This window comes from Triticum urartu, chromosome 7A (genome assembly GCF_056163025.1).
Source record: "Triticum urartu cultivar PI428250 chromosome 7A, HENAU_Tu73, whole genome shotgun sequence".
Classification (NCBI taxonomy): Eukaryota; Viridiplantae; Streptophyta; class Magnoliopsida; order Poales; family Poaceae; genus Triticum; species Triticum urartu.
In genome coordinates this window covers 749,880,172-749,906,941 of record NC_141879.1, presented here as the reverse complement: position 1 = coordinate 749,906,941, position 26,770 = coordinate 749,880,172, and the positions used below count along the sequence as shown (strand labels likewise).

Here is a 26,770-nt window from a genome sequence, read left to right as displayed (position 1 = left end):
CGATTGTACTGATACACATATTCATAATATTGAAGCTAAAAGATGCAAAGTTAATAATGATAGTGCAACTTAGTTGTGGCACTGCCATTTAGGTTGTATTGGTGTAAAGCGCATGAAGAAACTCCATGCTGATGGGTTTTTGGAATCACTTGATGCTTGCGAACCATGCCTTATGGGCAAGATGACTAAGACTCCGTTCTCCGGAACAATGGAGCGAGCAACTGACTTATTGGAAATAATACATATTGATGTATGCGATCCGATGAGTGTTGAGGCTCGCGGCGGGTATCGTAATTTTCTGACCTTCACAGATGATTTGAGCAGATATGGGTATATCTACTTGATGAAACATAAGTCTGAAACATTTGAAAAGTTCAAAAATTTCAGAGTGAAGTGGAAAATCATCGTGACAAGAAAATAAAGTTTCTATGATCTGATCGCGGAGACAAATATTTGAGTTACGAGCTTGGTCTTCATTTGAAACAATGCGGAATAGTTTCGCAACTCACGCCATCTGGAACACCACAGCGTAATGGTGTGTCCAAACGTCATAACCGTACTTTATTGGATATAGTGCAATCTATGATGTTTTTTACCGATTTACCACTATAGTTTTGGGGTTATGCATTAGAGACAGCTGCATTCACGTTAAAAAGGGGACCATCTAAATCCGTTGAGACGACACAGTATGAACTGTGGTTTGGCAAGAAACCAAAGTTGTCGTTTCTTAAAGTTTGGGATTGCGATGCTTATAAGAAAAAGTTTCGTCCTGATAAGCTGAAACCCAAATCAGAGAAATGTGTCTTCATAGGATACCCAAAGGAGACAATTGGGTACACCTTCTATCATAGATCCGAAGGCAAGATATTCATTGCTAAGAATGGATCTTTTCTAGAGAAGGAGTTTCTCTCGAAAGAAGTGAGTGGGAGGAAAGTAGAACTTAATGAGGTAACTGTACCTACTCCCTTATTGGAAAGTAGTTCATCACAGAAATCTGTTCCTGTGACTACTACACCAACTAGTGAGGAAGCTAATGATGATGATCATGTAACTTCAGATCAAGTTACTACCGAACCTCGTAGGTAAACCAGAGTGAGATCTGCACAAGAGTGGTACGGTAATCCTGTTCTGGAGGTCATGTTACTTGACCATGACGAACCTACAAACTATGAGGAAGCGGTGATGAGCCCAGATTCCACAATAGCTTGAGGTCATGAAATCCGAGATGGGATCCATGTATGAGAACAAAGTGTGGACTTTGGTTGACTTGCCTGATGATCGGCAAGTGTCGGTGTCAAAACCGGCGGATCTCGGGTAGGGGGTCCCAAACTGTGCGTCAAGGCCGGATGGTAACAGGAGACAAGGGACACAATGTTTTTACCCAGGTTCGGGCCCTCTCGATGGAGGTAATACCCTACTCCTTCTTGATTAATATTGATGATATGGGTAGTACAAGAGTAGATCTACCACGAGATCAAGGAGGCTAAACCCTAGAAGCTAGCCTATGGTATGATTGTTGTGCATGGAGTTGATTTTTCTACGGACTGCAACCCTCCGGTTTATATAGACATCGGATAGGGTTAGGGTTACACAGAGTCGGTTGCAATGGTAGGAGATCTTGAATATCCGCATCGCCAAGCTTGCTTTCCACGCCAAGGAAAGTCCCATCCAGACACGGGACGAAGTCTTCAATCTTGTATCTTCATAGTCCAGGAGTCCGGCGAAGGTATAGTCCGGCTACCCGAACACCCCCTAATCCAGGACTCCCTCAGTAGCCCCTGAACCAGGCTTCAATGACGACGAGTCCGGCGCGCAGATTGTCTTCGGCATTGCAAGGCGGGTTCCTCCTCCAAGTTCTTCATAGAAGATTTGCAAACACCGAGAATAGTGTTCGGCTCTGCAAAATAAGTTTCCACATATTGCCGTAGAGAGAATAATATTAACACAAATCAAATCTGCTGACGTATTCCGCAGTGCGTCATCACACTATGGCCAAGTTCTTTTACTCGGATCACTTTTACTTTTCCACCTCAGCACATTTTGCGAGGCGGTTTCCTTGGCACGTCCTGTCAAAGCAGAGATCGTGTGCCCTTTTTACGGGATTCTCATCAATACGGACGTGGGTAACCCAACCGCGCCATTTACCACGGCGCTTGGGAGGCAAGCGAGTTTTATTAGGCAGGTGGGGACGCATAACCGCATCCGCCCATATAAGGGGATAAGGATCCACCTTTTTTACCTACGCCTTCTTCCTCCTTTGCCTACCCATCTCCTGCGCACTCGAGCTCCAATGCCCAAGCCCTCATTTCTCACCTCGACCTTCTCCAGCGATGTCCGGAGCGGGAGGCAAGTGGAAGGTCTCCTGCATCACGGAGGGCGACGTCAAAAAGCTTAGGAAGGCCGGATACTTGTCCAAAGACATCGCGCACCGGCTTCCCGAGAAGGGGCAGCTCCTCCCCTCCCCAAGGCCCCACCGGTACCTTAATACTGAGCAGGCATTCAAAGAAGATTTCCTTCTCTTCTTTGGTAAGAGCGTAGCTTGCATGACCCTGATGTATTCCGCCTTTTCCGTGCATACGTTGCTGGTCCTCCCGTGCCTCAGGTGTATCTTTTGTCTTCCCATACACGCCCAAGAAGCCAAGCAGGGTCACACAAAGATTCTTCGTCACGTGCATCACGTCGATTGTGGATCGGACCTCTAGGTCTTTCCAATAGGGCAGGTCCCAAAATATAGATTTGTTCTTCCACATGGGTGCGCGTCCGTCAGCGTCATTCGGAACAGGTTGTCCACCAGGACCCTTTCCAAAGACCACCTTCAAATCCTTGACCATATCATGTACATCAGCACCAGTACGGTGGCGAGGCTTCGTCCGGTGATCCGCCTCACCTTTGAAATGCTTGCCTTTCTTTCTTACGGGATGCCTGCTCGGAAGAAATCGACGATGTCCCAGGTACACATTCTTATTAGCCAAATATATACTGTCGGTATCGTCCAAACAGTGCGTGCATGCACGGTATCCCTTGTTGTTCTGTCCTGAAAGGTTACTGAGAGCAGGCCAATCATTGATGGTCACGAACAGCAACGCCTTTAGGTCAAATTCTTCCCCCATGTGCTCATCCCACGCACGTACACCTGTTCCATTACACAGTTGTAAGAGTTCTTCAACTAATGGCCTTAGGTACACATCAATGTCGTTGCCGGGTTGCTTAGGGCCTTGGATGAGCACTGGCATCATAATGAACTTCCGCTTCATGCACAACCAAGGAGGAAGGTTATACAAACATAGAGTCACAGGCCAGGTGCTATGGTTGCTGCTCTGCTCCCCAAAAGGATTAATGCCATCTGCGCTTAGACCAAACCATACGCTCCTTGCGTCATCTGCAAACTCCTTCCCGTACTTTCTTTCGATTTTTCTCCACTGTGACCCGTTAGCGGGTACTCTCAACTTTCCGTCTTTCTTACGGTCTTCTCTGTGCCATCGCATCGCCTTGGCATGCTCTTTGTTTTGGAACAAACGTTTCAACCGTGGTATTATAGGAGCATACCACATCACCTTGGCAGGAATCTTCTTCCTGGGGCGCTCGCCCTCGACATCACCAGGGTCATCGCGGCTGATCTTATAGCGCAATGCACCACATACCGGGCAAGCGTTCAAATCCTCGTACTCACCACAGTAGAGGATGCAATCATTAGGGCATGCATGTATCGTCTGCACCTCTAACCCTAGAGGGTAGACAGCCTTCTTTGCTTCGTACGTACTCTCGGACAATTCGTTGTCCTTTGGAAGCATATCCTTTATCATTACCAGCATCTTTCCAAATCCTTGTCAGATACACCATTCTCTGCCTTCCATTGCAGCAATTCCAGTGTGGTGCCCAGCTTTTTCTTGTCACCTACGCAATTCGGGTACAACATTTTTTTGTGATCCTCTAACATGCGCTGCAACTTCTTCTTCTCCAAATCACTTGCGCAGTTTCTCTTTGCATCGGCAATGGCCAGACCTAGATCATCAACGGGCTCATCTAATGCATCTTCTTCAGCTTCTTCCTGCATTGCCGGCTCAGCTTCTTCCCGCATTACCGGCTCAGCTTCTTCCCCCATTGTTGTATCATCGTATTCAGGGAACCCATGGCCAGGATAGCTGTCGTCGTTCTCTTATTCTTCATTGTCTTCCATCATAACCCCTCTTTCTCCGTGCTTGGTCCAAACATTATAGTGGGGCATGAAACCGGACTCAAATAGGTGGACGTGAATGGTTCTTGACGTAGAGTAATTGTGACCATTCTTACAGCCAACACATGGACAAGGCATAAAACCATCCGCCCGCTTGTTTGCCTCAGCCGCAAGCAGAAAAGTATGCACGCCCTCAACGAACTGGGGAGAGCATCGGTCATCTTACATCCATTGCCGGCTCATCTTCATTACACAACACCGAATAGACCAAATTAATACAAGTTCATACATAAAGTTCATACAACACTTAAATGCAACAAACAAATAACTCTCTAGCTAATGCATTTAAATGCAACAACAAATGCGATCAAGATCGCAACAATTGATCCAACAGCATAATGATACCAAGCCTCACTATCGATGGCATATTTTCTAATCTTTCTAATCTTCAAGTGCATTTTCTCCATCTTAATCTTGTGATCATCGACGACATCGGCAACATGCAACTCCAATTCCATCTTCTCCCCCTCAATTCTTTTCAATTTTTCTTTCAAGTACTCATTTTCTCTTTCAACTAAATTTAACCTCTTGAAAATAGGGTCGGTTGGAATTTCCGGTTCACATACCTCCTAGAAAAAATTTCTATGTCAACTTGATGGGCATAATTTGTCATAAACACGAAATGCAACTAGTTTTAAAAGAGAATATATATACCACATCCGAATCATAACAAGGACGAGGGCCGACGGGGACGGATATCAAAACCATGGCACTATATGTATAACAAATAACGTACGGGTAAGATAATTATACGAGTAACTATATATCCAAATCACACAAACATCAATTTTTATATAAAATTTTATGAACAAGAGGCTCACCACAAGGTGGTGCCGGCGACGGGACGGTGCGGACGATCGACGGTGGTTACGACGGAGATTTAGAAGGCACTAAGTAAACCACACCTACATATGCAAACTAAGTGTTATTTTTGACCTCAAATTGCATATAAATCAAATAGTAGCACATATATATATATATATATATATATATATATATATATATTTCCTCCCAAATTACTAAACTCACAAATTAATCACTATATAAAGCATTGCAAGAGCTAATCTAGCAATGAGAGATGAAAGGACAAAGTTGCTAACCTTTGTGATCATTTGAATGGATGGGGGCCTTCAAATCTTGACAAATTTTGGGCAAAATGTGTGATGAGCTCGAGAGGAAGAGGGGAAGAACAGAGAGGAGAGGGGAAAGGGGAAGAATAGAGCGAGCTCGGGTGGACGAAGGGTTTATGTAGGACGACCTTTAGTACCGGTTCGTGCCAAGAACCGGTACTAAAGGTGCTGGAGGGGGCCCAGACTGACAACATCCTGCCACCACTCTCATTAGTACCGGTTCGTGGCACGAACCGGTGCTAAAGGTTAGCCACGAACCGGTACTAATGAGAGCGGCCCGGCTAGCCGTTGGAACCGGCACTAATGTATACATTTGTGCCGGCTCAAATACAAACCGGCACTAATGTGCTTCACGTTTGACCCTTTTTCTACTAGTGTCGGCCACCACCGCCGTCTATGATTTTTGGCAGTTCAGTACCCGCCCAAAGGTTTGCCTCAACTTTGAGCTCCCAGTGCAGGAGATTGTTTCATGCTGGTTCGGGTTCTTCTGACCATTTTAGCAGTGTTGGTTGCCTACGGGAGCTCTTTAGAAGCCCCCTCTCATGCTGACAGTGGCCGCGATTGAGGACTTGGCTGACAGGCGAAGGCATCAAAAAAGGCGAAGAAGAAGTCTCTTGGCCAGGGTACTGGACGCGGCGGCGGTAGGTGGTCGTCGTGACGGCCTTTGGGGTCGCGTAGCAGTTAGCCGGTGCTGACCGTGACCTATTGCTCGCCTTTGTCCGGTTGGGACTTGACTATAGCCAATGTTGTTGGAGCTTTTCACCGCGCGAGTGGACGTGGTTCTGTAGTAGTATAAGTTGCGTGGGGGCATCTTAGGAGTGTGTTTTCCTCGTTTTAGTGTTTGGCGACCAGTTTTTTCTCCTCTGGTTAGTAGAGGTTGGTGTGGAAACTGTGTTAGTCTGGCCGCTGGTCAGAGGGAATATGATTTCTTTCCATTTTAATTCAAAAAAGCTGGCCCTCTATTCTTTGTGTGCTAGTCTGTTTGTTACTTAGGCATTTACTGTTTCGCGTGGGATGTGTGCAGTCTGGCGTAGCATAGCGGGCTATACCTGTTGAGCATGGTGAGTGTTGTCAGTTTATCTACTTGTGGGGTGTCACTGAGCCTGGTTAGCGGGTGAAGATTTGACCAAGTTTATATTGAAAAATATCAACATTTACCAAATACCTATAGTATCAAATATATTCCATGATGGATCTAATGATATTGATTTCATATTGTGAATGCTGATATTAGTCAAACATTACAAAGTTTGACTTAATAGCAATCTAATATGCAATGTATTTTGGAATGGGGCTAGTACATCTCAAGATATTTAAATCAGTTCCATATTGTAATAAAATTTGAATGTACGAAACTAATATCAACTCGTACTGCATATTTACCCGAAGCAGTTAAAATTTACAATGTGGTAGTCTATCTTATCAACTAGTTATAATTTCTGTATCCTTCTCTCTCTCTCTCTCTCTCTCTCTCTCTCTCTTAGATGCTAATTTGTACAAGAATTTTGGGTTTAATCATATTCAAGGATTTTTTTCCCTCCTCCTAGGGATTAGATGACAGGGTTGCTATAAACCCTTCCCCTGGTGTAGACATGGACTACTTTCTTGTTGTGCGTGCATAAAGGTGGCACAACTTCTATTTGAGTTTGGTGGATTATGCTACCTTGCCAAACCCATTCTTAACTTCTAAAACTTATCCACCAGGTGGTCCGAGACATACAAAAACTTTGATGCCTGCAATGGAGGGTTTGATCAAATTATTCAATATGTGGGAAATCCAACTGCTTGTGCTCCTCAGCTTCACACTACAAATTTTCTTGTTCTTTACTGGCAGCCTTTGACAGCATAGCGCCAACATGTTCCTAAGGATCTCCATTTGGGGAGCTTATCTGGGTGCAGACTTTGTAGCAGTTTATACCCTTGGCCTAGTCTCGCGGCATGAGGATATCACCATTGAAAGGCTCTTACCAGGGAAATCACAACCACTAGCTTTCTTTTGGGCACCATTTCTCCTCATCCATCTTGGTGGGCAATACACCATTACTGCCTTTGCCATGGAGGACAACAACTTGTGGTTGAGGCATTTGCTGAATCTAGTTGTGCAAGTTATCCTAGCAGTATATGTTTTCTGGAAGTCCATTGGAAGGCACAGCGTGGAGCTTCTAGTTTCTGGTGTATTTGTCTTTGTTGTTGGAGTTATCAAGTATGGGGAAAGAATATGGTCGCTCAAGTGTGGTTGCTTTAAAAGCCTTGATAAGTCAGGTGGACAACGTTACAAAAAGTTGTCAGGCCTTGAAAGAAAAGTGAGCACTGCTGGTGGCTATGACAGAATTGTTTGTACAGCTCTGGGTTCAATGCCGCGTGTCCATGATATCTTTTCAGGACGTGGCTTGTTTTCTGGTGAGAGATTCAGCTCAAGTTCAATTCTAGATGATCCCAAACAGGCGATCAAGACTGTCAGTATTATTCTTAGTGTCATGTATGCTGATCTCTACACTAAGGCTCTGGTGGTCAGAACAAGGAATGGCATCATAATTAGAGGCATCTCTCAGATGTCCGCTGTTGTTGCTTTTGCTGTGTTCCATGCAAATGACAAAGAGAGGTATAGCAAAGTTGACATTGCAATCACTTATTCACTTTTTGTGGGAGGCTTTTTCCTAGAAGTGTGTGCAATGTTAATTTCCATGATGTCACCCTGGACATGGGCATGGCTGGAGGTTCGAAACTGGGATAAGCTTGCCAAGTTGTCCTGGTTTATTTTTTCCAGTGATATTGGATGGCCGGAAGAGAAGCAATTGTGGACAAAGTCAATGGGACAATACAACTTATTGAGCTGGGTTACTGGCAGCGGCCAAGCGAGAACATTCAATCAACGAGTGATGATGACCATGGTCAAATGGTTTGCGAATTTGGTCCGTGCTGAAAGGAAGAATATTTTTTGGATAAGCATGCTGTTAGACACTTAGTACGTGGATGTGGGTGAGACGACTATGGAGTGTGTTGCAGAGGAGATTAGACATTTGAGGGATGAAGGCTACGTTCAGTTTAGCAAAGAATGGGCGAATTTCTTTGGACAAGTTTGGGATTTTGGTGGAGCTATTGTGTTCTTGCATGCACTGACTGAGGAACATTTGAGTAAACATCCCACTTCTGGAGAAGTAGGTTTGAAGGAGGTATGCCGGAAACTATCCAACTATATGATGTACCTTTTGGCTACCCAGCCTTCCATGCTGCCGCTGAATGCTAGCGCGGAAGCTCTGCTGGACAAGTTCCTAGATGATCCCGAAGCTATTGAGGGTGCAACCGAAGAAGCGTGGACCAAGTTCAAGCTAACCAGGGAAGTACTGGAGGTGGACTTAGTTCACGTGTGGGCGCGGCTCCTTATTTATGCTGCAGGCAAGTCGAGGGGGGAGATTCACATGGCACAACTGAGCAGAGGAGGGGAACTCATCACCTAGGTCTGGCTGCTCATGGCCCTCCATGAACTCGGGGATTCAGAAGAGAGCAGGATTCGACTCACCAATGCTGTTCAACCTCGTGGTAGTTTAAGGGTGCAGGAAATATACGCCTTCCCTGTTCCTGCAGCAACTGGACCGGAAGAAGCTACCTAGCATCAGGTAGTAACTGGACCGCAGATCGATCATTTATTATTTATTTATTCGACTGATTGATATGTACTCCCTCTGTAAACTAATATAAAAGCGTTTAGATCACTACTTTAATATTCTAAACGTTCTTATACTAGTTTACGGAGAGAGTATTCCGTATGAAGGAGAGCACTAGCTAATTAAGAAGGAACTTGATCCATGTCTGGCTGCTTGTACCGTTGTACGTCATGGCCTTCGTGTCAAATAAATCAGCCTATTGGAGTCGGGTGCTGCTACTTGACTGCTAGTCAGACTATTTGCTACTGATGTTTGTATGTACGTTCCCACTTGAGTCGGGTGCTTGCCATGCGTCACTACCAGAATAACTGGCGATGCCGACGGCCGAACCTATGCCGACGGGCCCCATCGGCATAGATTGGCCTATCCCGAAGGCCCAGCCAAGGCCGTCGGCATAGAAAAGCCGTCAGCGTATATCAATCTATGCCGACGGCCCCCGTCGGCAAAGCTCACCCGTCCGCGTCGATAGAAATATGCCTACGGTGGCCGTCGGCATAGAGAAGGCCGTCGGCATAGCTCGTGGGCCCGGTTACCCGGATGGAGACGACCTTTTGACGGCATCAATCTACGCCGACGGGCTAACGGCGGCCGTCGGCATAGACGCCACGTCATCGATCCGCGTCGCCCGCCACGTCATCGATCCGCGTCGCTCGCCTGTCCGTGGGGTGGCAAATCTATGCCGACGGCCTGGCCGTCGGCATAGGTCTGGCCCATGGATGTTGCCACATCACCGATCCGCGCCCTTAGGCACGTCATCGATCCGTGGCCATGTGCGCCGGTATGCCGACGGCCTTGCCATCGGCATATCTCTATTTTTTATTTATTTTTATTTTTTTACTTATTTTTATTTACTTTTCCCTGTTTTTTTCACAACATAAATGTGCCTTGTCTAACACAAAATAAACATACCCAGATGGTATATCGATTGCCCCCCTCACGGACGTTGCTGCCGCCGCGCCGTGCCCCACAGCGACGCCGGAGATGGGGGGCACACCCCGGAGCTGCGTGCCGGGTGCCTGCGCTAGCCACCACGCTTTCACAACCGTAGGAGGGCCCAAAGCAACACCTAGCGGCATTGCTCCCCCCCAGGTACACCCTCCCGTCTAACCGGGCCCTCATACATGCGGGCCGGTGTGGTGCCATGTCTGAAGAGGCGGGACGGGGGCCCTGGGGGATAGCAATACCACCGGAGCGTCGCACCGGGCCCTCATACATGCGGGGTGGTGTGGTGCCATGTCCAAATTAGAGGCGGCACGCGTCTCCGGGTTGTGCCCCCGCTCATGGACGGCGCCGCCGCCGGCACCTGAAGGGGGGAAACAGACGCGTCGGGTCTACACGGAGGGGATCTTACTGTGGGTTTGGCCCGGATGTTGCTCTAAAGTGTTCGTATGGGCTAACCTAACACGACCGGGTGGATAGTTCCACTGGTCAAAACCCGTCCGTGCAAAGTCAAAGGGCTAGATCCCGTGGTCAAACGCTACAGGGTTAAGCGGGACGGGGCCGTGGGGGGGGGGGGGGGGTAGCAATGCCACCCGAGCGTCGCACCGGGCCATCATACATGCGGGGTGGTGTGCTGGCATGTCCGAAGAGGCGGCACGCGTCTCCGGGTTGTGCCCCCTCACACGGACGGCGCCGACGCCGGCACCTGGAGGGGGGAAACGGACGCGTCGGGTCTACACGGAGGGGGTCTTACTGTGGGTTTGGCCCGGATGTTGCTCTAAAGTGTTCGTATGGGCTGACCTAACACGACCGGGTCGATAGTTCCACTGGTCAAAACCCGTCCGTGCAAAGTCAAAGGGCTAGATCCCGTGGTCAAACGCTACAGGGTTAGGCGAGACGGGGGCCGTGGGGGGGGGGGGGTAGCAATGCCACCCGAGCGTCGCACCGGGCCCTCATACATGCGGGATGGTGTACTGGCATGTCCGAAGAGGCGGCACGCGTCTCCGAGGTGTGCCCCCTCACACAGACGGCGCCGCCGCCGGCACCTGGAGGGGGGAAACGGACGCGTCGGGTCTACAGGGAGGGGATCTTACTGTGGGTTTGGCCCGGATGTTGCTCTAAAGTGTTCGTATGGGCTGACCTAACACGACCGGGTGGATAGTTCCACTGGTCAAAACCCGTCCGTGCAAAGTCAAATGGCTAGATCCCGTGGTCAAATGCTACATGGTTAGGCGGGACGGGGGCCGTGGGGGGGGGGGGGGGGGTAGCAATGCCACCCGAGCGTCGCACCGGGCCCTCATACATGCGGGGTGGTGTGCTGGCATGTCCGAAGAGGCGGCACGCGTCTCTGGGGTGTGCCCCCTCACACGGACGGCGCCGCCGCCGGCACCTGAAGGGGGGAAACGGACGCGTCGGGTCTACAGGGAGGGGATCTTGCTATGGGTTTGGCCCGGATGTTGCTCTACAGTGTTCGTATGGGCTGACCTAACATGACCGGGTGGATAGTTCCACTAGTCAAAACCCGTCCGTGCAAAGTCAAAGGGCTAGATCCCGTGGTCAAACGCTACAGGGTTAGGCGGGACGGGGGCCGTGGGGGTGTAGCAATGCCACCCGAGCGTCGCACCGGGCCCTCATACATGCGGGGTGGTGTGCTGGCATGTCCGAAGAGGCGGCACGCGTCTCCGGGGTGTGCCCCCGCACACGGACGGCGCAGCCGCCGGCACCTGAAGGGGGAAACGGACGCGTCGGGTCTACACGGAGGGGATCTTACTGTGGGTTTGGCCCGGATGTTGCTCTAAAGTGTTCGTATGGGCTGACCTAACACGACCGGGTGGATAGTTCCACTGGTCAAAACCCGTCCGTGCAAAGTCAAAGGGCTAGATCCCGTGGTCAAACGCTACAGGGTTAGGCGAGACGGGGGCCGTGGGGGGGTAGCAATGCCACCCGAGCGTCGCACCGGGCCCTCATACATGCGGGGTGGTGTGCTGGCATGTCCGAAGAGGCGGCACACGTCTCCGGGGTGTGCCCCCGCACACGGACGGCGCAGCCGCCGGCACCTGAAGGGGGAAACAGACGCGTCGGGTCTACACGGAGGGGATCTTACTGTGGGTTTGGCCCGGATGTTGCTCTAAAGTGTTCGTATGGGCTGACCTAACACGACCAGGTGGATAGTTCCACCGGTCAAAACCCGTCCGTGCAAAGGCAAAGGGCTAGATCCCGTGGTCAAACGCTACAGGGTTAGGTGGGACGGGGGCCCTGGGGGGGTAGCAATGCCACCCGAGCGTCGCATCGGGCCCTCATACATGCGGGGTGGTGTGCTGGCATGTCCGAAGAGGCGGCACGCATCTCCGGGGTGTGCCCCCTCACACGGACGGCGCCGCCGCCGGCACCTGAAGGGGGGGAAACGGACGCGTCGGGTCTATAGGGAGGGGATCTTACTGTGGGTTTGGCCCGGATGTTGCTCTAAAGTGTTCGTATGGGCTAACCTAACACTACCAGGTGGATAGTTCCACTGGTCAAAACCCGTCCGTGCAAAGTCAAAGGGCTAGATCCCGTGGTCAAACGCTACAGGGTTAGGCGGGACGGGGGCCCTGGGGGGGGTAGCAATGCCACCCGAGCGTTGCATCGGGCCCTCATACATGCGGGGTGGTGTGCTGGCATGTCCGAAGAGGCGGCATGCGTCTCCGGGGTGTGCGCCCTCACACGGACGGCGCCGCCGCCGGCACCTGGAGGGGGGAAACGGACCCGTGCTGCCTCTTCGGACATGCCAGCACACCACCCCGCATGTATAAGACCTGGTGCGACGCTCGGGTGGCATTGCTACCCCCCAAGGCCCCCGTCCCGCCTAACCCTGTAGCGTTTGACCACGGGATCTTGCCCTTTGACTTTGCACGGACGGGTTTTGACTAGTGGAACTATCCAGCCGGTCGTGTTAGGTCAGCCCATACGAACACTTTAGAGCAACATCCGGGCCAAACCCACAGTAAGATCCCCTCCGTGTAGACCCGACGCGTCCGTTTCCCCCCTCCAGGTGCCGGCAGCGGCGCCGTCCGTGTGAGGGGGCACACCCCGGAGACGCGTGCCGCCTCTTCGGACATGCCAGCACACTATACGGCATGTATGAGGTCCCTGTGCGATGCTCCAGTGGCACTGCTACCCCCTACGGCCCCCGTAGCGCCTAACCTCCCAGGGTCCCGGTGTCACGGTCGTCGCACCGGGTACCGGGTCCCACACAGACAGTAAACTAAAAATCTAAAAATGTAATAATTGAATTGATTAAAAACTCCGGTATTCATCATTGAAAACGTACTATCACTCTGAAACCTTTAGTGCCCGGGCACCGGACCGGCTGCCCGGGCACTGAAAGTTTCAGAGTAATTGTCCGTTATCTTCATATAAGTCTAATGAATACCGGAGCTTGTAACGTATGGATTAGTGAACTATTTAAACAGGTCAAATTGCTTTCCCCTCGGCGAGGTGGGACTATTTTTAAAAAAATTGTGGTTTGCATATATGCCGACGGCCTAGCCGTCGGCATAGGCCTCCCATCTATGCCGACGGTCGGGCCGTCGGCATATGTGCACGTTATCAACTCCCCCGGCTGCTGACATGTGGGCCCAGGCCTATGCCTACGGCCATGCCGTCGGCATAGGGCCAACTTTATCCGCACCGCACCCGACCTCCTCCACTCATTTTCTCCCTCAACCGCACCCGACCCCGACCCCAACCACCGCCGCCCACCTCCTCCGCCGCCCGCCCTGAGCACGCCACCGCCCGCGCAGCCCCGCCCCGAGCACGCCCCCGCCGGCGCCTCCCCGCTCCGACCCGCGCCGCCCCACCCCGAGCCCGCCGCCGCCCGCGCCTCCCCGCCCCGACCCCGAGCCACCCCGCCCCGACCCCGGGCCGGCCGCCCCGCCTCGACTCTGGCGCCCCGCGCCGGCCGCGCCGGCCGCCTCGCCCCGACCCGCCTCCGACCTTCCGGCCCAGACCCCGCACCGCCCCGCCCCGACCCCCCTCCGGGCCGCCCCGCCCCGACTCCGCGCCTCCCCGCCCCAACTCCGGCCGGCCCTCTCGAAGGGGAAAATTTTATGTATTTTTAGTGTTTTTTAGTAATTTTGTAGCTAGTTAGATAGGTATTTAGATAGATATTTAGATAGTTAGATACCTAGTTAGATAGATAGTTATATAGATAGTTAGATAGGTACATAGTTAGATAGTTAGTATGTAGTAAAAATTTTTGGTTAGATGAGATGCTATATGTTGCATATCTCGCAAAAAAAAATTGGTTCGATGGATTAATCAATGATTATGACGAATAGGTGATAATGATGATGATGAATATGTGATGACGATGATGAATATATTGTTAATGTTTTTAGTTTTTTTGCCTACATGATGCAAAAATAAATTGACCGTCGTCCGATGGAATTTGCAGGCTTTGTGGTGTTGCATTTCATTAAAGTGACCGTCGTCCGACGCGTTGTTCCCTGAGCATCCCTCTGTTGTTCGACTCCTTCCCCTACAGCCGAAGGTGAGCTACAAGTCCATCTCCTCCATTTTTTGATGTCACTAGATTTCATTCTCAAGTCAACTGGCGTAACCTAGGCGTCTCCCCTCCGAAAGGGTTGCATCGATAAATATGCATTCAATTGCATATTTATCACCGCAGCTCTTTCGGATTGTCCAGCGTTTTCCACGGACAGCCCAAGGATGTGTAGATTGGGTATGTTCTCCATGTTCTACCCCGTTCCGAGACAGGATTTCAGCGGTGCCTCCCCATTGTTCTCCGGAGCACATTCTCTCGGCTATTTGCCGAGACGTGTATCTGGAGAACAGCGGGGAGGTGCTGCCGAAATTTTGTCTCGGAACGGGGTAGAATGGAGAACGTACTCAATCTACACATCCTCGGGTGGGATTAGGACCCATCTTTACCTATTAGAGATGTAGGTGGATTAAACGTGGTAGAAACTGAAAATTTGATGCCATTAATTTAAGTGAATCCTTAATTATGTTGTGTGGGATGCAAAAAAGCAGAGGATGGCAGATAATCAGTGGATGTACAGTGGTTTTATCCGTCGGAATCGAGTAACATCAGAGTGGATTGCGAAAACCGATGTGTATGTGAAGGAGATATTCCGTCGTCCAATTCGAATTATCCCACCATGCCCCTGTGCGAGATGTGCCAGACGTCACCGTAGAAATCAGACGGACATGAGTGAGCACCTTCGCACGCACGGATATATGCCAAACTTTGACATGCCGCCGATAAACATAGCCGAGCAGGACCGTGGTAGAGAGGAGGTGATGCGACAACGCATCGATGGATATGAGGACGACGGGGTCAGGGACATGCTAGATGATGTCATTGTTGCAGAAACGGCAAATGCGACACCTTCAGAGAATGAACCGGAGGAGCCGGAGGCAACCGCAAAGGCCTTCTTGGAGGTCTTGGCCTCGTCGAAGAAACCTCTTTATGCGGGTGCGAAAATATCTCAGCTGGATGCCATCTCGCAACTGATTGCAGTGAAGGCTGAGTACGGCTGTAGCCAGAAATGCTTCGAAGCATTCCTGGGAGTATGGGCTAACAGCCTCCCTAAGGGTCATGAACTGCCGAAAAGCATGTACGATACAAAGAAAATCATGAAGGCACTCTCTATGGATTATGATAAAATAGATGTTTGCCCGAAGAATTGCCTTTTGTTTAGGCACGAGTATGCGGATGACAAGTACTGTAGGAAGTGCGGTTCGTCTCGGTACATTGAGGTGGTCGGTGAGGATGGTGAGAAAAAGTAGCTAACCATCCCCGTTAAGGTTCTTCGGTATCTTGATTTTATAAAAAGACTGCAGCGCCTTTTCATCACGAAGGAGTCTGCCAAATTGATGAAGTGGCACAAGGAAGGTATAAGGTACAATCCAAAAAAATCATACATCCATCGGGAGGGGAAGCATGGAAGTCATTCGATGAAGAATACCCCGAGGAAGCAGCCGAGGCTGGGAATGTCAGAATAGCCATATCAGGTGATGGGTTGAATCCATATGGTATGTCATCCAATCCATACAGCTGCTGGCTTGTGTTTGTAATTCCGCTCAATCTTCCTCCCCGTGCCCTAATGCAACGGAAGACCATGTTCTTGTCGCTCATCATTCCGGGGCCTGACTACCCGGGGAAGCAATTGGGTGTGTTTATGCAGCCGCTTGTGGATGCTTTGCACCATTCTTGGTACTTTCCGAGGTTGACATACGACCGGGATCTGCAGAGAAATTTCTTGATGAAAGTTTGGTTGCACTATTGCATGCATGACTTTCCCGGCTATGCTCTATTCTGCGGATGGTGTACAAGTGGTAAGATGCCATGCCCAGTGTGCATGCAGGCTCTGCGAATGATTTGGCTGAGTAATGGTGGCAAGTATGTAGCCTTTGACCTGCATCGACAGTTCCTCCCTCCAGACCATCCAGACAGGGAAGACAAGAAGAACTTCACGAAAGGCCGAGTTGTTCATGAAGTAACCGAGATTCCAACATTTTCGGGGGCAGATGTTCTTGCTCAGCTAAAAGCTCTCAAGCCTAAAGTCAAAGGCAAAGGCAAAGCCAAAGCCAAAGGCTTCGAGGGATATGGTGAGACACACAACTGGACGCACATTACCCCCTTCTCGCAGCTTCCCTATTTCAAGGACCTCAAACTTCCTTACTATATTGATGTGATGCACACCGAAAAGAATGTGGCAGAGTCACTTTTCCACACGATCCTCAACATTCCTGATAAGACGAAGGATAACGTAAAAGCTAGAGCCGATCAACAGAGAATTTGTGATAGACCACGCCTGAACATGAAGCCTCCCACAGGCGGTCAAAAAAACTGGTTCAAGCCAGATGCTGACTTTGTCCTTAAACCGCCAGAAAAAAAAAGAAGTACTTATCTGGCTGAAACAAATTTTGAAGTTCACCGATGGTTATCCATCGAATATAAGTAAGGGAGTCAATCTTTCAACGGGCAAAGTGACCGGCCTGAAGAGTCATGACTACCATGTATGGATTGAGCGGATAATGCCGGTGATGGTTCGAGGCTATGTCCCCGAGCATGTCTGGTGAGTGCTTGCCGAGCTTAGCCATTTCTTCCGCACGCTCTGTGCTAAAGAAGTAAGTAAAGAGGTGATTGAAAAATTGCATAAGAAGGCACCGGAGTTGATAGTCAAGCTAGAGAAGATCTTTCCGCCAGGCTTCTTTACTCCGATGACACATCTCATTCTGCACCTCGCGAACGAGGTATTGTTGGGGGGCCCTGTGCAAAATCGCTGGCAGTACGGCCCTGAGAGGCAGAACAAGCATCTCCGACGGAAATGTGGAAACAAAGCTAAGATTGAAGCTTCCATAGCTGAGGCAGTTATCCTAGAGGAGGTGTCAGACCTCAGGACATCATACTATCCAGACCACGTTCCCCATCTGCATAACAAGGTGCCTCGATACAATATAGAAGAGCCCAAGTATCAACCCAGGCTCGATCTATTCAACGCGCAAGGTGGGAGGGCTGGGGCCTCGAAATCTTATAACATGCCACGACAAGAGTGGGAGGACCTCATGTTCTATATCTTGCACAACATCAAGGAAGTTGAGGAAGTGTGGATGAGGTAATACCACTACACCATTCCTTTATGTCTTCCACATCATCATGTTTCATGTTCACTTAGTCCTGGTCTAACACCGCTCATCTTTTTTTAGTGATTTCATTCAAGAGGAATGGACGGGAGTGAATCCTCCTACTGAGGCGGAGGCACTTACTCTTCTCCATCATGGAAACCCTGGACGTAAAAATTTTGTTGCTTGGTTCATGGAGAAAGTAATTTTCCACACTCCCCTATTAAATACCTACTTCAACATTTATTAGTTAACCGAACTAATGCACGCAACAATTTCCATTATACTTGTAGGGAAAAGATCTGAACATATCTATGGATGATGAATTGAGATGGGTTTCCATGGGTTTTGACCCTGCCGGCATGACATGTAAAAAGTATGATGTGAATGGGTATCGCTTCCATATAGAGGAGCACCAAAACAGCTGCCCCGATCCCGAAACTATAAATACTGGAGTGTACACCCCCGGTCAAAATTCAGTAGACTATTACGGAAGGGTACAAAATATATATGAGGTTAAATTCCGCCAGGGGCGTGAGACCCTAAGTCTGCCTGTGTTCAAATGCCGATGGTTTGATCCGCGGGAGGGGGTAAAACATACGCCTTCCATTGGTTTGGTCGAAGTTAAACCATCAACCGTCTATGCCGGAGCCGATCTCTTCATTGCGGCTACCCAAGCTACACAAGTATATTATCTGCCTTACCCATGCCAGAAAGTGTATCTAAAGGGTTGGGAAGTTGTGTTCAAGGTGTCGCCACATGGTAAGCTACCAGACCCGAATGAAGACGATTACTACAACATTAACCCCATGACATACGAGGGAGTGTTCTATCAAGAGCAACCTGATGATGATGATGATGTGGTTAGAAACGATGACGCTAGACCATTGGGTGATGATGATGTGGACCCAAACTTCCACGATGCACGGAATGATGGTGAGACCATCGTCAATGAAAATGACATACTTATGCTAGAAAAGTTAAACGAAGACGCTGACGACGAGGAAGAGCCTCCACCTCCGTCGGACAACGAAGATGATATGATTGATAGTGATGATGAGACGGACCGAGAAAGAGGTTACAACAGTGATGATTCATATGGGTTCTAGCAGATGTACGTTTCAAGTATTTTTTTCTATAGTTTAGGAATATGCCTTTTTATGCATTTTTATTAATGTGTTTATTATCATGCCTTTTCCTTCATTTCATTAATTTACTAATTGCTTTTTCTCTTTTCAATGCAGGTTCGTGGAACATGGGCAAGGGGAAGGCCGACGGCGTGGGTTTCCTACGCAAGGTCGTCGGCCTGCCTAGTCGGAGTGGTCGAGCACGTAATCCTCCCCCTCGGCTACTTGACGATGACTCCTCACAGGGAGGTCGAGGGAGAGGTGCCCCTAGAGGAGGAGGGGGCGGGGGGAGAGCCTCTAGAGGACGAGGTGCTGGGGGGAGAGCCACTACAGGGGGTCGCGGCCAGAAAGAGCGCACCCTCACCGACTTAGGGGTGTTGTCTTCGAGGCCCTCCTCTAGTGAGGTACCCTCCTCTAGTGAGGCAGGCGAGGAGGAGGAGGAGGAGGAGGAGGTGGAGGAGGAGGCAGGCGAGGAGGAGGAGGAGGTTGGGGAGGAGGTTGGGGAGGGGGAGGCAGGCGAGGAGGAGGGTGGTGACGGGAAGGGGGTTGACACGAAGGGGTGGCTGCGTGGTAACGCAAAGCTACCAAAGCAGGTTCCTGCTACTGAGGAGCAGAAGTGACTCATTGAGCCCACGGTAAAAGAGTAAGTGGTTCATTATGTTGCTTGTCACATGCTTATTCCGGTTGTTATTTATTTTTCTTGTGACATGCTAATAGTTCATTCTTTTGCAGCAACTGGATATATTCTAAAGGGGTCCGTATTCCCAATGGCCTCATCACCGTCTTGCTGAAGTTATATTGGCCGGGGTTGTACTGTCCTGATCCAGTCAGGCAGCCGGACCGTCGGGTTTTGGCCACGAGCTGGGACCACTGGGAAGCGGCCCGTCACGCGGACCATGAGACCCATGCCAAGGCCGTGATCACTACTTTCTGGGTGAGTTCTCTTCAGAAGCACAAGTCCATTCTAGTTTCATGAATGATTTAACTCATGGCTTCTCCCATTCTTGTTTCATGCATGATTGTAGAAATTCTATCGAGTTCTTCCGGAGCACAGGGCTAGAGCGGACCAGATTGTGCTGCGCCAATGCAAGAAGAAGGCCCGCCAGATGCAGTACGAGGTGCGCTATGTGGCCATCTCCACATACTACCACGACTATCTTGGTGTGAAGATGACCAAGGAAGAAGCGCGGAGGATGGGCATTACCTTGGAGAGGCCCGAGTTCTTGGCGGTAAGTATAAAAGATTTTTCATTATGCTTTCATTACCTTGTGGTACATTATGCTTTATGCTTTATGCTTCCATAACACCAATTTGGACACACCTTTATGCCATTATGCTTTTATTATGTAGGTGTGTCCAAATTGGTGTTATGGAAAAGACGAGTCCTGGGCGGCACTGGTGGATCTTTGGTGTGATGAGGCTGGAGCCTGGGCGGCTATGAGAACCAAAAATAAGGCTAACCAAGGGATGGAGGGAGTACATGCTCAGGGAAACCGAAACCACTATCTCCACAAGGCAGTTAATGTATGACTAACCCCATTAAACATTCTTCTTCTTCTATTTACCATCACTTTCTTATGTATGACTAACCTCTGTTTGGTGGTGCAGGAGGAGAAACTGAAGCGGCCGCTCTCACACATGCAGGCGTGGGAGATCGCCCATACGCGGAAGGACCCCAAGCCTGGCGAGCCCAAGTACTACGGCAAGAAGACCGCAGAGAGGAAGAAGGCCTACTCCGAAGCGTATCTGGAGTTACATCCTGACACACCTGACCCCATTGCGGCGCCTCTGGACGACATGGCGGTGGTGAGGATGGGGCCAAAGGAGCACGGTCGGGAGGCGGTTCTCGATGCTGTGATCACTCCTAGTATCTCCTACACACAGCTTCGTCGGATCGACCCGAGCCTGAGCCAGCGCACGAGCCAGCCAGTGACTACTACACAGTACCTCTTTCAGGAGCAACAATCTGTAAGTATTTTCCCTCTTATCTTCATTTCTCACTTCATTTTCCGCATTTAGTAGTTTTATGAGTTCCATCATGTCATACCGTAGGCCTACATGGAGTACACACGCCAGGAGACCATGGCGTGGCATCAGAGGCTTTATGAACACCAAGTGCAGAGGGATAGCCAGATGCAGCAGGCTTATCAGGATATGGCGGCCGGCAGGTGTCCTCAGTTCCCTCCAGCACAACCAGTGCTGATGAGCTTTGAGGAGTTTGTGGCACAGACCGCTGGCCCCTCGCCGGTTAGTTCATCCCCAATCTATTCACCCAAAGCATGTCATGCCTTTCAACACAGTCATATATCCCGTGCATATGTCTTTTCAACATCCAGGGAACAGGTGGATCTACCGTTGGCGGTGGTCTTCGCGGCACTCCGGAGACACGGAGCCCGACCACTCCGATCCACGGAGGCAGAGGCGGAGGAGGAGGCGGTCTTGGCGGTAGCGCTGCCGGTAGCAGTGACGACCTGGGCTTCGGCGGTCTTGGCGGTGACGACCTCCGTGGTGCTCGACGTCCTGGCGCTTAAGCCTTTGGCTCACATTGTGGCGGTCTTGGTGGTGATGATACTTATATGCTTGTGATGTTTCTTATTGTTGTTTGTGAGATTCTTATGCTTGGTGGTGATGATACTTATATGTTTATGCTTTGCGATGCTTCTTATGATGTGTGATGATGAATTTGTTCTGTGATGGTGCTGGGCCAGCTGTTATGTGATGCATATATTTGTTGTGTGCTGTATATATTCAAATGAATTGAGCTGAAACAAAACAGAAAAAAGAAAAAAAAAACAGACAGAAACTATGCCGACGGCAAGGCCGTCGGCATAGAGCTGCCGTGAGCCCCCAGTGGCTGCCACGTGCCACGTCTATGCCGACGGCTTAGCCGTCGGCATAGTTTCAAACTAAGCCGACGGCTAAGCCGTCGGCATAGGCCTGCTCCAGGAGCTCCCAGTGGCTGCCACGTGGCAGGTCTATGCCGACGGTCTAGCCGTCGGCATAGTTTCAACCTAAGCCGACAGCTATGCCGACGGCCAGACCGTCGCCACAGACCTGCCACGTGGCGAGCAAGCATTGGTCAGCACTTGACGGCGGCCGCCGTTAGGCGATAACGTTGCCGACGGTCGGGGCCGTCGGCATAGATGTACGGATGCCGTCGGGTTAGGTCCTATTCCGACGGCCTTTCTATGCCGACGGCATTCCTGGCTACACCGACGGATATGTTGCCGACGGCCCTATGCCGACGGGTGCCGACGGCCCTATGCCGACGGGTGCCGTCGGCATAGGCCTGTCCCGACGGCCTTTCAGGGCTATGCCGACGGCCGACATAGGGTGCGATTCCGGTAGTGCGTAGCAAGGCTTTGTTCAACTCGCAAGACTAAAATATTGTTTCGGTTGGTTCTCACCTATACAGATCGGGTAAATCCCTGTTTCAAACGAAAACGTTCTCATGTTCATGTGTGAATAACAATTATATTGTTCACCTACTCTTATCAACAATTCATTTATTTATTTTAATTACGCGCAAGTGGAAAACTATATATATGTGCGTACGTCGTCTTCTTCTCTTGTCAGTCAGGTCATCTACATCATTTTTGCTTGTCCACAAATGCAGCCAGGGAGACGGGTGGCCAATTTTTTGTCGCCTTAGGGCATCTCCAACGTGGACCCTCAAATCGCCCACAAGCATTCGAACAGAGCTGTCCGTACGCCGCAAGCCATCCAACGCAGTCCAGCATCTGTCCGCGAACCAATCCGCGCGTCCGTTTTCCCACAAACGGAAGCAAGCCGGGAGGGCTTTGCGGGAGTCCGGCAATCCGCCATATTGGACTCCGGCACCCCCAGATCACCCAAAACCGAGGCGGAGCCCGCGCATTTGAAGCGGACCACACTATTTCCATGCGAAAACACACCCTTTCTCCACCCTCTCTGCTCCGATTGCCAACACTCTGACATGAAGGAGGGGAAGAAGGCGGAGAGGTTTAGCACGTTGATGACGGCAGTCGAGAAGAAGACCAAGCTCGAAGAGAAAAATGCCAAACTCGAAGAGAGGAAGGTCGAGCTCGCGACTACTTCAGAGGATACCAAGATGTTGACCATGAGGATGAATGAGTTGGACAACGATGCCGCGATGATCGTGCGCGCAGTCCGTGTCAAGATGTTGAAGGGCTTGGCGGTTGAGTTGGAGGCGGCGACCAATGCAGAGGAGCCGGCGGCAGAGTGGGCGAGAAGGCTCGGACAGCTGGTCTGTGAGGGCAAAAAATCCAATTTTTTGCATGGACCGGCGCACTGAAACTTTTGTGATCACGCGTAGGTAAAAACAATGAATATCCGCCTATTTTCGCTTTGAGCTGTGGCACGTCTACAAATCCCTACTTCCCTCTGCGAAGGGCCTTTCAATTTACTTTATGCAATCTTTATTTTTATTTGAGTCTCCATCTTCTCTTAAAAGCACCAACTAAGGGGCGCTAGGATTGTAGTTGAGCATTGGATGTAGCTAATATGCGAGTGTGTTTCATGAATGGATCAATGATTGAGCATGATGGGTTAGGGATAACTTGCTTTAGTATTGATGTTTTGATCAATGATTGAGCATGATGGGTTAGGGATAACTTGCTTTAGTATTGATGTTTTGAAAGTCATGGGTGCTTGTTGATATGCCTGAGTATTGAAATCTTCATGTCAAAACTAGACTATTGATTTGAACCATATAAAAGTCCACAGGTCGATTCTATAAAGGAAAAGAATATGTGATGAACATGATAGGCAGCATTCCACATCAAAAATTCTGTTTTTATCATTTACCTACTCAAGCACGAGCAAGAATTAAGCTTGGGGATGTTGATACGTCTCCAACATATCTATAATTTTTGATTGTTGCATGCTGTTATATTATCATTATTGGATGTTTTACAATCATTTTAAAGTAACTTTATATCATTTTTTGGGACTAACCTATTGACATAGTGCCCAGTGCTAGTTGCTGTTTTTTGCTTGTTTTTTACTTCGCAGAAAATCAATACCTAACAGAGTTCAAACGCAGCGAAACTTTTTGGAGAATTTTTCTGGGCCAGAAGACACATGATGGGCCAACGAAGTACCAGAGGGGTGCCCCGAGGGGGGCACGACCCACCTGGGTGGCGCACCCTGGTGGGTTGTGCCCACCTCGGTGTCCCCCCGCACCGCCTCTTTGCTCTATAAATACCCAAAAAATCCAAAAACCATAAGAGAGTCAACGAAACATAATTCCAGCCATCGCAAGTTCTAGAAACACCAGGTCCAATGTAGACACCATCACGGAGGGGTTCATCATCCTTATTGGTGCCTCTCCAATGATGCGTGAGTAGTTCATTGTAGACCTATGGGTCCGTTGTTAGTAGCTAGATGGCTTCCTCTCTCTCTCTCTCTCTCTCTCTCTTGATTCTCAATAGAATTGCCTCTTGGAGATCTATTTGATGTAACTCTTTTTACGGTGTGTTTATTGGGACCCGATGAACTTTAAGCTTATGATTAGATCTATTTTATCCATGAAAGTTATTTGAGTCTTCTTTTGATCTCTTATATGCATGATTACTTACAACCTCATACTTCTTCCAATCGTTGGTTTAGTTAGGCTAACTAGATTGATTTTTCTTGTCATGGGAAGAGGTGCTTTGTGATGGGTTCGATCTAAAGGTACTCAATCTCAGTGACAAAAGGGGACATCAAAACGTATGTATCGTTGCTATTAAGGATACCAAGATGGAGTTACGGCCCCTGGTCTTTTGTCTCATCATATATCTTCATATCTATATCACTATTTGCCTTTTTATTTATTTGCATCTTTTATTTTCAGATCTATATTATCAAAAACTAAAAATATCTCGCTGAATTTTATTTCCTGTAATTCTTTTTGCATCTACAAAAATATATTTTTACCAATCTTTTACCCGGGAGGGATTGACAACCCCTCTTACGCGTCGGGTTGCAAGTATTTGTTCTTTGTGTGCAGGTACCGTTTACATAGTGTTGCTTGATTCTCCTACTGGTTCGATAACCCATGTTTCATCACTGAGGGAAATAGCTACCGTAGTTATGCTGCATCATCCCTTCCTCTTCGGGGAAAAGCTAATGCGGACACATGCCATCACCCACCACTTCTATATTTTGCTTGTTTTCTACTATTATTGTGTCACACAATATATTATTATAGTGCTAATAGTGGTGATGGTGGTAAAGTCACAAAGTACGTAATTTTTGGGATATATGGTGATAGTGGGAATAGTGCCAATTGTCGGTGTCAAAACCGGCGAATCTTGGGTAGAGGGTCCAAAGCTATGGCTTAACCATCGTTGACGTAATGGTCGCCACCATTAGCCGGTGCGTCCAACCCCTGCAGCAAAGGATGCACCCCTTATGGTGCTACAACGGGACGAATGATGCGACCCGTTACACACAGAAGGGGCCTACCAACCAGAAAGCGATGGACGGCCATGTTGGCCGATCTGTTTAAAGGAAAAAAGGAAAAGTTTGCCCGCCTAATGTCCAAGGAGGGCTACTCAAGCTATAACCCCGTTGGATGGGTGAGTCAGGCTTTATACTTTTTACGGTTCGGATGTTACGTTCCTTGTTACTAATCAGATCCTCTGATTTTCCGAAAAGAAATGGAGGCACTGGATTGAGTCCGTCTGCTGTCCCTCTCCCATTGTTACTTTGAGGATGGGTTCTTCTACCATGAGAGTCTTGACGGCTTGAAAGTGGCTCTATTGGCCAATCACCATCGAACCCTTCATTCCTCTATTGTAAGTGAAAAAAGGACTTCCCTCCGAAAAGGTCATCTAGCTCCCATTGTTTCGAGTACGCTGACTTCTACCCTCAAGGTCCGCCGTACATCGCGCCGAACACCGGTGAGAATGGCGTCGGTTATCCCAGTGACGAATGACCGCAAAGCATCAAAACGTGGGGCGGAAGCGGATGCTACATCGACTGCACCCACAACCAAGAGGTAATATGTTCAACACACAATTCAGCGTCGCTATATGTGATAGCCACAGTAATTACTCATGGTTTTTGCTGAGTTCTGCAGGAGACACGTAGGGCCGCCTTCATCCGAGGACGTCGAAGAGGTGCGGAGAGACAAACCCCGAACCAAAGTCTTCAGCCAAGGCCAATGTCAACACGGAGGCCCCTACCACAGACAATCTTCCAGGGGATTCTGAGGACGTCTCGGTTACCAACTTTGAAGTCGAGAGCATGATGAATCGCCGATGGTAGAAGGACTAACTACGTTATCCCGGTTTCTTCCAATAGGAGTTTAATACCCTTAGTACGGTAGATGCGTATCTTGGAGGTGCCCGAGCAGGGCTTGTGGGAGTTGCCAAGCTCCTATCGGGCAACCTGCAGGTATATTGTTGGTTTTGGCCATCGATCGTAAATCCTATCCCAGTAGCCCCGAGCCTTAATTTGGTCAGGACGGCCGAGTTAAGGGTCTGAATATTCACACTGTTGCGGCATGGTAGAGGTCTCGAGGGAGCAACACAAAAATTATCCGAGCACCTGGAGATAAACCGAACACAGTTAGTGGTTGCGAATGCTGAACCGGAGGATGTGAAGAAGTTCACCAGGGAAGCACACGGTTAGTGAAAACATTTAACATGCGATTATTTTTGGGATGGCCCGTTCTAACAAAAGACTGCCATATAGCAGCGGAGTCCATTAGTAAATTGCAGAAGGATCTGGACACTGCCAAAGAGTCTCAAAGGTACGACGAATCACAGCACGAAGCCACCAGGTACCGACCCGAAGTCACGAAGAGAATAATAAACTTAAGGCGGAAAACCAGCAACAAGCCGAGGAAATTGAGAGCTTAAAAGCTCAACTAGCACAAACCCACGCAGAGAATCATAGACTGAAAAGTGGCATGTTCGGTAAGTGCAGTCTAACTTGTGAATAAGTAGACGTTATGCACTATACAAAGTTTGACAAATCATGCCCCGTCTTGTGACAGTTCTCCTTACCGAGCGTCCCGAGGGGGAGGCCAGTTCGTTCGGATGGAACCTACTT

At 49.4% G+C, this 26,770-nt stretch overlaps 1 pseudogene; it reads left to right on the top strand.

Moving 5' to 3' along the window:
* Nucleotides 1-7,103: 7,103 nt before the first annotated feature.
* LOC147962782 (uncharacterized) lies at nucleotides 7,104-8,822 on the top strand (annotated as a pseudogene).
* The last annotated feature ends 17,948 nt before the right edge of the window (nucleotides 8,823-26,770 follow it).